The following is an 11,142-nucleotide window of genomic DNA, read 5'->3' on the forward strand; positions in this document are numbered from 1 at the left end:
GGTCCGTCCGCAGAGACGCAAACCTGGCCCAAATATGCGCCAGGTTTGCGTCTCTGCGGACGCGCCGAGCGTTCTCCATTTCTTACCCTGCCCCGCAAGTCAGGGACAGCGAAATCGACCGTTTCGATTTGCTTTTTTTTCCCCTTCTTTGCTGCCCTAGTGCGACGCCACCACCCCAACCCCACCCGCCGCCGTCCCGCCGCAGCGGCTCTACTCGCCGTCGGCTCCGTTGTCGCCGCGGGGGAGAGCAGGATCGTACTCGCGGTTGGCTCCGGCGCGTACCTGCTGGCTGTTTTGGGGCCAAACGTTGCCGGTTCCGCCGCCCTTCCGCGCCGCCCACGACCTGTTCGGTCAATTGCGCTGGTAGGTTTCTTCCCCTTTTTTCAGCGCTATTTGTGCGCGGCCATTGATCAATAGCTCGTACCCACGCAGATGGACATGTGGCATATGGTGGAAAAGTTCCGCGCGGAGGTCTTTGACTCCTCTTCCGACGAGGAGTCCGATCAGTCGACGCAGACATTGGCAACTACTGCGGCCTCCATGATCCACGAGTTCACCTCAAACCCGAGGCCGGAGCACCGGGGCTCTGTGAAGGGGCGCTCCAAAAACCTGCCGCGCAACAGAGTAGCAGGGCAGTCCCGCCTCCACAAGACTACTTCCACCTCACCAATCTGGTGTTCCCGGAAAAAGTGTTCCGGCGCCGGTACATGATGTCAAGGGACCTGTTCTTGGTCATTCTACGGGGCGTTAGAAACTATGACCCCTACTTCCAATGCAGGCCCGATGCAACAGGTGCGCTAGGCTTCACCTCCTACCAAAAATGCTCCACGGCTATTCACATGCTCTCATATGGAATGATTGCGGATATATTCGATGAGTATCTTTGAATGGGTGAGAGCACCTGCCTTGAGGCCATGTACAGGTTTTGTCGAGCCGTGATTGCCGTGTTCAGAGAGTATTACTGTAGGGAGCCAACTTTGAGGATACAAGGCGGCTCCTTCTATCAACGAGTCTAGAGGGTTCCCAGGAATGATTGGCAGCATAGATTGCATGCACTGGGAGTGGAAAAAACTGTCCATTTGGATGGCAGTGTCAGTACAGTGGGCATGAGAAGGGACGGACTGTCATTCTTGAAGCTGGCATATCTCAAGATTTATGGATTTGGCATTCATTCTTTGGCATGGCCGGTTCCAACAATGACATCAATGTGTTGCACCGATCACCGGTTTTCAACCGGCTCATGCAAGGCAAAGCTCCCCGGGTGAGCTATGAGATCAATGGAAATGCATATGACAAGCCATATTATCTCGCCGATGGCATCTACCCCGACCGGGCCACATCGGTGAAGACCGTCCGTAATCCAAACTCCGAGAAGACGAGGAGGTTTGCCAAGATGCAAGAGGCTTGCAGGAAAGATGTGGAGCGCGGATTTGGTGTGCTCCAAGCTCGGTGGGAAATTGTCCGTCACCCGGCAAGAACATGGTCGCTGAAGACCATGCATGAGGTGATGACATGCTGCGTGATCATGCACGACATGATCGTTGAGAACGAGCGTCCTGATGGCCACAATGAGAACCACTGGGACTTTCAAGGTGAGCTAGTTGCGTCACTCCCTGGGGCTTTATCTTGGGAGGACTATCTACATATGAATGTAGAAGTCACTAACGAGAACGTCCCGCAAACAGACGCAGACGGATCTGATTGAGCATCAGTGGACACTGGCTGGCCATGAAGATCATGCCTAGAGGAATACTATCTTATTTTCATGTAGACTTTTCAAAATTTGAATGTAATAACTATGAGTTCGTTGAATTCCTTATTCTGTTGTTTGCAAACTTCATAATTGATGCAAACGCGGAAATGCGTCGGGCCGCTGGAGCCACCCCTAGGTGCAAACGGACGCGCGGACAAAAACGGTCTGTCTCGCGTCCGCCGCGCGACGCAAACGGACGCTGGTGGACACCGAAATGCGCCGTGCCGCTGGAGATTCCCTTAGTCTATGATTCGTAATATCTCAAAGGCCCACTTAACCCGCTCTTGCATGGGAAGAGGTGTGAAAAAGTTTATAAGGAGTTTGAGCATCTCCAGTCAGGGACGGAGCCAGGAATATAGTTTGGAGGGGGCGAATTGAACAAAATTTAGCTTGGAGGGGGGCAGATAGGTAAATACTCACAAATTGAAGGATCAACATGCCTCAAGGGTGTCCGAAGATATAAAACCGTATCCAGACGCATGCCTCAAAATCATTTCCACCCGACGCGGCCCAATACCGTGTCCACCTCACATGGCCATCCCCGCTCCACAGTGGGCGGGTTGGTTGCGCCGGACACAACTCTGTGACGATGTGACACATGGTAGACCATCCTTCCCATTGACACAGCCACAAGCGGGCAGCTTTCCATAATGGTGGCGACGGTTCCCAAGGCGGAGGTAGGCGAGACATCTCGTTGGCGTTGCGGCTTCCTCACGCGGCGATGTTGTTAATGCATACCTCTTCTTCTCGCCCCTTCTTTTGCTCTTCCCGCCGTTTCCCGTGTTGTCTTCGGCTAGAAAAAGCCCCCTCCCCCGCATGCAAACCCCCCACTCTCCTCCGTCGTTTGCCTACGCCTCGTAGACAAAGCCATATAGCCAGAATGTTGCATCGCCGCATCATCACCTACTCGATGTTGGGCCGCAAAGGTTGTACACCATTGGCCGAACATGTGCCACCACAACCCGAGCCCTTCCCTTCGGACGACGGGAAAGAGCCAGCAAACCTGTAGCATCCGGCTATCCCCGCGTTGTGCCAGACGCTGCATGAGTTTAGGGACGTGACCCATAATTGAGAGGAGCTCAACGAGAACATCTTCTGATATGTCACCGAGATCTCCTTCGAGCAGGCACCGATGGAGGAGTCTAGACGCCTCCTCATCGCGCCAGAGCGAAAGTGGATCCAAGGCCGCCACCCACGAAGCAGCGCGGGTCGCCTAGAACGAGGAGTGTCGCTTGAGGCGGGCAGCTAAAGGGCCAACATCATGTGGAAGCTGCAACGATGCGGCACCGGCGGGTGTGTGAAGCAAGGGGGCATGTGTCTACAGTTCGAGCCATGAGGGCGGGTGTGGGCACAGCAGGCCAAGGGGGAAAACGGCGGCGAGACTCGACCGTTGCATGCCCCAACGGACGACGACTAGGCTAGGTTTTAGTTGAAGGTTAGTCCTTTTTCATTCAACTTTGTAATATATAACTAAATTTGAGTGAAAGGGTTAATTTCTATCGAATTTGAAGTGTTTTCGTACAAGACGCTTGGGGAGGCTAGGAACAGGCATGCCTTAAACACGACACCATGTGGAGGCGTCCTCCAGTCCCATGAAGAGTACACCCATACCGTCGTACTGACCCTTTGCTCAAAAAAAATTCCTAATACGCCCTCCATCCCACGAGAATTATTTAAGATTTAAGTCACATATCCCCTTAGCAAGTCTCGTCCTTATCCTCTCCCAGGCGATAAGGAGGCGACCCAAAGTTCCTCGTTCCGCCGCCGGCCAGGCCGGTGGTTCCCCTCCTCTCCGCCTGCCGCTCCGGCGGCGGGAGAGTGGGGGAACCCTGGTTCTGCGTTCTCGGCGTGTAGATAGTAGGAGTAGGTTCTCCGAGGGCGCCGGCGAGTGGGGGATGACGGTGCTTGTTTGGAGTTTTGGTGCTGGAGCTCGATCCCCTTCCCGGCGACGTCTTCGGCGGAGTCGGCGAGCTACGGCTGGTGTGTTTGCGCGGATCTATCGATCCGGCATGTTCTCGTGCTCGGGGCGTCGTCGGTGCTGCGAAGACGGCGGCCTGCGTTGGGAGCTTTTGTCCCATGTCCCTCTCTTCGTCGCGGCAAGGAGGGCTCCGTTCTTGCGGCGGAGGGTCTGGGGGTGGTGCGGCGTGCCGTACCTGTACAGGAGTTGGTGTGGCCGGTGGTCTCTGCCGGCGTCGTCAGGGTTGGTGGTCGTCGGGAGGTGGAGGAGCAGGCTGGTGAGGGCGCCGGCCGTGCCTCGTTCATCGCTTCAGATTCCTTCACAGCGTGGCGGATGGACCTTGCGGCCTTCTTCATGCAAGTAGGTGCTCTCTGCTTTGGGCTAGATGGTGGTTCGATCTCCTCTTCTTCGGTGATGTCGGTGGTGCCGCTGGTTGCGGTGCCTGCGTGTGTTCCTGTGCGTGTACCTGGGTTCTTGTAATCTCTATCTGTTGAATATACGCAGTTTGGCTCAAAAAAAGAATTATTTAAGATTTATTAAAATTTAGATATATCTAGATTAATAGTATCTATATACTTTCACAAAAAAATAGTATCTATATACAAATGTCACACAACCTCCACATGCATTGCAAGAACTTTCCGGAAGCGCTGACACCTGATGCGTGCAGTCGACACGTCCGTTGGGAACCCCAAGTGGAAGGTGTGATGCGTACAGTAGCAAGTTTTCCCTCAGAAAGAAACCAAGGTTTATCGAACCAGGAGGAGCCAAGAAGCACGTCGAAGGTTGATGGCGGCGGGATGTAGTGCGGCGCAACACCGAGGATTCCGGCGCCAACGTGGAACCTGCACAACACAACCAAAGTACTTTGCCCCAACGTAACAGTGAGGTTGTCAATCTCACCGGCTTGCTGTAACAAAGGATTAGATGTATAGTGTGGATGATGATTGTTTGCAGAAAACAGTAGAACAAGTATTGCAGTAGATTGTATTCGATGTAAAAGAATGGACCGGGGTCCACAGTTCACTAGAGGTTTCTCTCCCATAAGATAAATATCATGTTGGGTGAACAAATTACAGTTGGGAAATTGACAAATAGAGATGGCATGACCATGCACATACATGATATGATGAGTATAGTGAGATTTAATTGGGCATTACGACAAAGTACATAGACCGCTATCCAGCATGCATCTATGCCTAAAAAGTCCACCTTCAGAGTTATCATCCGAACCCCTTCCAGTATTAAGTTGCAAACAACAGACAATTGCATTAAGTATGGTACGTAATGTAATCAATAACTACATCCTCGGACATAGCATCAATGTTTTATCCCTAGTGGCAACAGCACATCCACAACCTTAGAACTTTCTGTCACTGTCCCAGATTTAATGGAGGCATGAAGGGCAGGTCAAGAGGCGACGCGAGGGGCCCACACAACAGGGCCGCGCGGCCAGGAGGTGGTCCGCGCCGCCCTAGCGTGTCGCCGCCTCGTCGCCTCACTTCGTTTCCCTTTCGGTCTTCTGGAAGCTTCGTGCAAAAATAGGACCTTGGGCGTTGATTTCGTCCAATTCCGAGAATATTTCCTTACTAGGATTTCTGAAACCAAAAACAGCAGAAAAACAACAACTGGCTCTTCGGCATCTCGTTAATAGGTTAGTGCCGGAAAATGCATAAATATGACATAAAGTATGCATAAAACATGTAGATATCATCAATAATGTGGCATGGAACATAAGAAATTATCGATACGTCGGAGACGTATCGCATCCCCAAGCTTAGTTCTCTGCTCGTCCCGAGCAGTAAACGATAACAAAGATAATTTCTGGAGTGACATGCCATCATAACCTTGATCATACTATTGTAAGCATATGTAATGAATGCAGCGATCAAAACAATGGTAATGACATGAGTAAACAAATGAATCATAAAGCAAAGACTTTTCATGAATAGTACTTTCAAGACAAGCATCAATAAGCCTTGCATAAGAGTTAACTCATAAAGCAATAAATCAAAGTAAATATATTGAAGCAACACAAAGGAAGATTAAGTTTCAGCGGTTGCTTTCAACTTATAACATGTATATCTCATGGATATTGTCAATGTAAAGTAATATAACAAGTGCAATATGCAAGTATGTAGGAATCAATGCACAGTTCACACAAGTGTTTGCTTCTTGAGGTGGAGAGAAATAGGTGAACCGACTCAACATAAAAGTAAAAGAAAGGCCCTTCGCAGAGGGAAGCATTGATTGCTATATTTGTGCTAGAGCTTTGGTTTTGAAAACAAGAAACAATTTTGTCAACGGTAGTAATAAAGCATATGTATCATGTAAATTATATCTTACAAGTTGCAGGCCTCATGCGTAGTATACTAATAGTGCCCGCACCTTGTCCTAATTAGCTCGGATTACCGGGATTATCATCGCAATACACATGTTTTAACCAAGTGTCACAAAGGGGTACCTCTATGCCGCCTGTACAAAGGTCTAAGGAGAAAGTTCGCATTGGATTTCTCGCTTTCGATTATTCTCAACTTAGACATCCATACCGGGACAGCATAGACAACAGATAATGGACTCCTCTTTAATGCATAAGCATGTAGCAACAATTAATGTTCTCATATGAGATTGAGGATATATGTCCAAAACTGAAACTTCCACCATGATTCATGGCTTTAGTTAGCGGCCCAATGTTCTTCTCTAACATTATGCATGCTCTAACCATTAAATGAGTGGTAAATCTCCCTTACTTCGGACAAGACGAACATGCATAGCAACTCACATGATATTCAACAAAGAGTAGTTGATGGCGTCCCTAGGAACATGGTTATCGCACAACAAGCAACTTAATAAGAGATAAAGTGCATAAGTACATATTCAATACCACAATAGTTTTTAGGCTATTTGTCCCATGAGCTATATATTGCAAAGGGAAAGAATGGAAATTTTAAAGGTAGCACTCAAGCAATTTACTTTGGAATGGCGGAGAAATACCATGTAGTAGGTAGGTATGGTGGACACAAATGGCATAGTGGTTGGCTCAAGGATTTTGGATGCATGAGAAGTATTCCCTCTCGATACAAGGTTTAGGCTAGCAAGGTTATTTGAAACAAACACAAGGATGAACCGGTGCGGCAAAACTCACATAAAAGACATATTGTAAACATTATAAGACTCTACACCGTCCTCCTTGTTGTTCAAACTCAATACTAGAAATTATCTAGACTTTAGAGAGACCAAATATGCAAACCAAATTTTAGCAAGCTCTATGTATTTCTTCATTAATGGGTGCAAAGTATATGATGCAAGAGCTTAAATATGAGCACAACAATTGCCAAGTATCAAATTATTCAAGACATTTTAGAATTACTACATGTAGCATTTCCCGATTCCAACCATATAACAATTTAACGAAGAAGATTCAACCTTCGCCATAAATACTATGAGTAAAGCCTAAGGACATATTTGTCCATATGCAACAGCGGAGCGTGTCTCTCTCCCACACAATGAATGCTAGGATCCATTTTATTCAAACAAAACAAAAACAAAAACAAACCGACGCTCCAAGTTAAGCACATAAGATGTGATGGAATAAAAATATAGTTTCAGGGGAGGAACCTGATAATGTTGTCGATGAAGAAGGGGGTGCCTTGGGCATCCCCAAGCTTAGACGCTTGAGTCTTCTTAAAATATGCAGGGGTGAACCACCGGGGCATCCCCAAGCTTAGAGCTTTCACTCTCCTTGATCATATTGTATCATCTCCCTCTCTTGATCCTTGAAAACTTCCTCCACACCAAACTCAAAACAACTCATTAGAGGGTTAGTGCATAATAAAAATTCACATGTTCAGAGGTGACATAATCATTCTTAACACTTCTGGACATTGCACAAAGCTACAGGACATTAATGGAACAAAGAAATTCATCCATCATAGCAAAAGAGGCAATGCGAAATAAAAGGCAGAATCTGTCAAAACAGAACAGTCCGTAAAGATGGATTTTATTGAGGCACCAGACTTGCTCAAATGAAAATTCTCCAATTTAATGAAAGTTGCGTACATATCTGAGGATCACTCACGTAAATTGGCATAATTTTCTGAGTTACCTACAGAGAATTAGGCCCAAATTCGTGACAACAAAGAAATCTGTTTCTGCGCAGTAATCCAAATCTAGTATGAACCTTACTATCAACGACTTTACTTGGCACAACAATGCACAACTAAGATAAGGAGAGGTTGCTACAGTAGTAAACAACTTCCAAGACTCAAAAATAAAATAAAAGTGCAGAAGTAAAAACATGGGTTGTCTCCCATAAGCGCTTTTCTTTAACGCCTTTCAGCTAGGCGCAGAAAGTGTATATCAAGTGTTATCAAGAGACGAAGTATCAACATCATAACTTGTTCTAATAATAGAATCAAAAGGTAACTTCATTCTCTTTCTAGGGAAGTGTTCCATACCTTTCTTGAGAGGAAATTGATATTTAATATTACCTTCCTTCATATCAATGATAGCTCCAACAGTTCGAAGAAAAGGTCTTCCCAATATAATGGGACAAGATGCATTGCATTCAATATCCAAGACAACAAAATCAACGGGGACAAGGTTATTGTTAACGGTAATGCGAACATTATCAACTCTCCCCAAAGGTTTCTTTATAGCATTATCAACAAGATTAACATCCAAATAACAATTTTTCAATGGTGGCAAGTCAAGCATATCATAAATTTTCTTAGGCATAACGGAAATACTTGCACCAAGATCACATAAAGCATTAGAATCAAAGTCATTGACCTTCATCTTAATAATGGGCTCCCAACCATCCTCTAGCTTCCTAGTAATAGAAGCTTCACGTTCTAGTTTCTCTTCTCTAGCTTTTATGAGAGCATTTGTAATATGTTTTGTGAAAGCCAAGTTTATAGCACTAGCATTAGGACTCTTAGCAAGTTTTTGTAAGAACTTTATAACTTCAGAGATGTGGCAATCATCAAAATCAAAACTATTATAATCTAAAGCAATGGGATCATCATCCCCAATGTTGGAAAAAATTTCAGCAGTTTTATCAATTTCAGCAGTTTTAGCAGTTTCAGGCAATTTTGCACGCTTTGCACTAGGAGTAGTAACATTGCCAACATCAATTATTTTACCATTGATAGTAGGAGGTGTAGCAACATGTGAATCATTAACATTACTAGTGGTGGTAATAGTCCAAACTTTAGCTACATTATTCTCTTTAGCAAGTTTTTCATTTTCTTCTCTTTCCCACCTAGCATGCAATTCGGCCATCAATCTAATATTCTCATTAATTCTAACTTGGATGGCATTTGCTGTAGTAACAATTTTATTATTATGATTTTCATTAGGCATAACTTTTGATTTCAAAAGATCAACATCAGCAACAAGACTATCGACTTTAGAAGCAAGTATATCAATTTTCCCAAGCTTTTCTTCAACAGATTTGTTAAAAGCAGTTTGTGTACTAATAAATTCTTTAAGCATAGCTTAAAGTCCAGGGAGTGTGTTCCTATTATTGTTGTAAGAATTCCCATAAGAATTACCATAACCGTTACCATTATTATAAGGATATGGCCTATAGTTATTACTAGAATTGTTCCGATAAGCATTGTTGTTGAAATTATTATTTTTAATGAAGTTTACATCAACATGTTCTTCTTGAGCAACCAATGAAGCTAACGGAACATTATTAGGATCAACATTAGTCCTATCATTCACAAGCATAGACATAATAGCATCAATCTTATCACTCAAGGAGGAGGTTTCTTCAACAGAATTTACCTTCTTACCTTGTGGAGCTCTTTCCGTGTGCCATTCAGAGTAATTAATCATCATATTATCAAGAAGCTTTGTTTCTTCACCAAGAGTGATGGACATAAAGGTACCTCCAGCAGCTGAATCCAATAGGTTCCGCGAAGAAAAGTTCGATCCTCGCATAAAAGGTTTGGATGATCATCCAAGTAGTCAGTCCATGGGTTGGGCAATTTTTAACCAAAGATTTCATTCTTTCCCAAGCTTGTGCAACATGCTCATTATCAAATTGTTTAAAATTCATTATACTACTCCTTAAAGATATAATTTTAGCAGGGGGATAATATCTACCAATAAAAGCATCCTTGCATTTAGTCCATGAATCAATACTATTCTTAGGCAGAGATAGCAACCAATCTTTAGCTCTTGCTCTTAAAGAGAAAGAAAACAATTTTAATTTTATAATGTCACCATCTACATCTTTATACTTTTGCATTTCACACAATTCAACAAAATTATTGAGATGGGCAGCAGCATCATCAGAACTAACACCAGAAAATTGCTCTCACATAACAAGATTCAGTAAAGCAGGTTTAATTTAAAAAATTCTGCTGTAGTAGCAGGTGGAGCAATAGGTGTGCATAGGAAATCATTATTATTTGTGGTTGTGAAATCACACAACTTAGTATTTTCAGGAGTACCCATTTTAGCAGTAGTAAATAAAGCAAACTAGATAAAATAAATGCAAGTAACTAATTTTTTTGTGTTTTTGATATAGAGTGCAAGACAGTAAATAAAGTAAAGCTAGCAACTAATTTTTTTGTGTTTTGATATAATGCAGCAAACAAAGTAGTAAATAAAATAAAGCAAGACAAAAATAAAGTAAAGAGATTGGATTGTGGAGACTCCCCTTGCAGCGTGTCTTGATCTCCCCGGCAACGGCGCCAGAAAAGAGCTTGATGCGTGCAGTCGACACGTCCGTTGGGAACCCCAAGAGGAAGGTGTGATGCGTACAGTAGCAAGTTTTCCCTCAAAAAGAAACCAAGGTTTATCGAACCAGGAGGAGCCAAGAAGCACGTCGAAGGTTGATGGCGGCGGGATGTAGTGCGGCGCAACACCAGGGATTCCGGCGCCAACGTGGAACCTGCACAACACAACCAAAGTACTTTGCCCCAACGTAACAGCGAGGTTGTCAATCTCACCGGCTTGCTATAACAAAGGATTAGATGTATAGTGTGGATGATGATTGTTTGCGAGAAAACGAGTAGAACAAGTATTGCGAGTAGATTGTATTCGATGTAAAAGAATGGACCGGGGTCCACAGTTCACTAGAGGTGTCTCTCCCATAAGATAAATAGCATGTTGGGTGAACAAATTACAGTTGGGCAATTGACAAATAGAGAGGGCATGACCATGCACATACATGATATGATGAGTATAGTGAGATTTAATTGGGCATTACGACAAATTACATAGACCGCTATCCAGCATGCATCTATGCCTAAAAAGTCCACCTTCGGAGTTATCATCCGAACCCCTTCCGGTATTAAGTTGCAAACAACGGACAATTGCATTAAGTATGGTGCGTAATGTAATCAATAACTACATCCTCGGACATAGCATCAATGTTTTATCCCTAGTGGCAACAAGCACATCCACAACCTTAGAA

This window comes from Lolium rigidum, chromosome 1 (genome assembly GCF_022539505.1).
Source record: "Lolium rigidum isolate FL_2022 chromosome 1, APGP_CSIRO_Lrig_0.1, whole genome shotgun sequence".
Classification (NCBI taxonomy): domain Eukaryota; kingdom Viridiplantae; phylum Streptophyta; class Magnoliopsida; order Poales; family Poaceae; genus Lolium; species Lolium rigidum.